Genomic DNA, 1,639 nt, shown 5'->3' with positions numbered 1-1,639 from the left:
TATAGAATTGTATACCTTAAACCTATATACTTTTATTAACCAATGTCACCCCAGTAAATTCAATAAAAAATAAAAAGAATGAAAATAATTGGATTCAAACGAGTGGCAAGTGCTGCGGTGCAGTGAGTTCACCATGGACCCGATCTGGAGCTTCTGTGTAATCTCTAGTGGTCACCCTGGACGGTGAGTGGGTGCAGCTGTGGTGGGTGCTAGAGGGGAAGGTAGCCATGGTTCACAGTTGCAGTAAATGTCTATTTTCCCCAAAAAACCATGTGGCCACCACAAACACCAGGACCCAGCACTGCTCTTTTTTTACTTCGAAGGTTATGCAATGAGTATTTTGCATGACTTTCATTCAGAAGTTCAGACTCTAAAGGATAATGTCAATATTCTTCTTGATAAAGCAAGTTTGGAAAGTCAAGAAAGCATTGGTTTCATAAAGGCAACAAAAGTACTGATGAAAAAAATTTAAGCGAATATCATGAAAATAAGAGTTTTCCAGAAGTATGGATATAATCCATGTACCAAAAAAAGTTCAGGGGGTGAGCAAGAAGTCATTGACTCTAAACCAGAGACTGCTAGGGATGAAAATCTTCAAAAGTCTGATGTCTAATCCTGTTGCTCCAAGCAGCTCTGTCTCTAAGAAGATTCCATGTAATCTACAACTTTCAGATTTTGGACTTGAGCAATACCTGATATCCCAAGTTTCACCAAACCCTCCACAGGCAGTAAACAACCCAAAGGAAGAGCCAAAAATGTTAACTCCATCTTCCAAACAATTGCTAGCTAAAGTACTCAAAACTCTAAAATGTGCACTAACTGTGGACGATTTTGAGTGTGCAATTCCTAAGTTAGCACATTGTTATCTATGAATATACTACGTATCTGGATGAAGATTACACAATGGGACTTAAAAATGTGAAGAATAAAAGTGAAGAATCCGTAGAAACAGAAATAGTGTCCAGTGATAGCACCACTCCTGGCCTCATGAACCAGCAACTGGAAGTAAATGATGCTGGATATACCAAGTCTTCCTACATTCCATAGTCCTTGCTTGAAAATTCCTCCTACAAAGAACCGTACAGCTTTGGTATCCACAGATTATCCCTTACCAAATGCAAATAGTTCATCAGGTGATTTGGAAATGAAAGACTGCACATCATTAGTTTTAAATTCAGACAAAAGCTTTGAGAATTGTGTAGCTCTCTCTTCCTCTGTGATTTCTTAGGAGAATCTGCTCAGAACACCACCACCTCCCAAAGTAACTGCAATTCTAGAAGACATTCTCCATATTTTATCAAAATGCAACCCAAACCTAGTTACTACTACAATACCAGTTAAGGCCATGCCACCCAGCAAAGCATTCCTTACTAGATGTGAAGGACAGAACATCTGAGATGTTGGCAATAAAATAACTGAAAAAATTCTAGTGGATCCATCCGTCCATTATAGAAAATGAACAGAATGAGATGAAAGCAAAGCTGGACTTATTTTGTTTACACATCACATTCCCCTGTGTCTTTCCCCATTTCTAAAAACCAACCCATATCTGAGATGAGCATAGACACTGATGTCATAATATGATTTTTATTAAGTTTTAATTTAGTTTAACCTTAGTCTTGTTGACATGCAGCTCAGC

General features: G+C 38.3%; 1 pseudogene across 1 annotated transcript; it reads left to right on the top strand.

Annotated features, from left to right (window-relative positions):
• Positions 1-247: 247 nt before the first annotated feature.
• Positions 248-1,415, top strand: LOC307114835 (spindle and kinetochore-associated protein 3-like; annotated as a pseudogene). Its single transcript has one exon. The product of its transcript is annotated as a spindle and kinetochore-associated protein 3-like (transcript).
• Positions 1,416-1,639: the final 224 nt, after the last annotated feature.

The sequence above is a fragment of the Cnephaeus nilssonii genome, assembly GCF_951640355.1.
Source record: "Cnephaeus nilssonii genome assembly, chromosome: 2".
Lineage (NCBI taxonomy): Eukaryota > Metazoa > Chordata > Mammalia > Chiroptera > Vespertilionidae > Cnephaeus > Cnephaeus nilssonii.
This window is presented reverse-complemented; position numbering and strand designations above follow the sequence as displayed.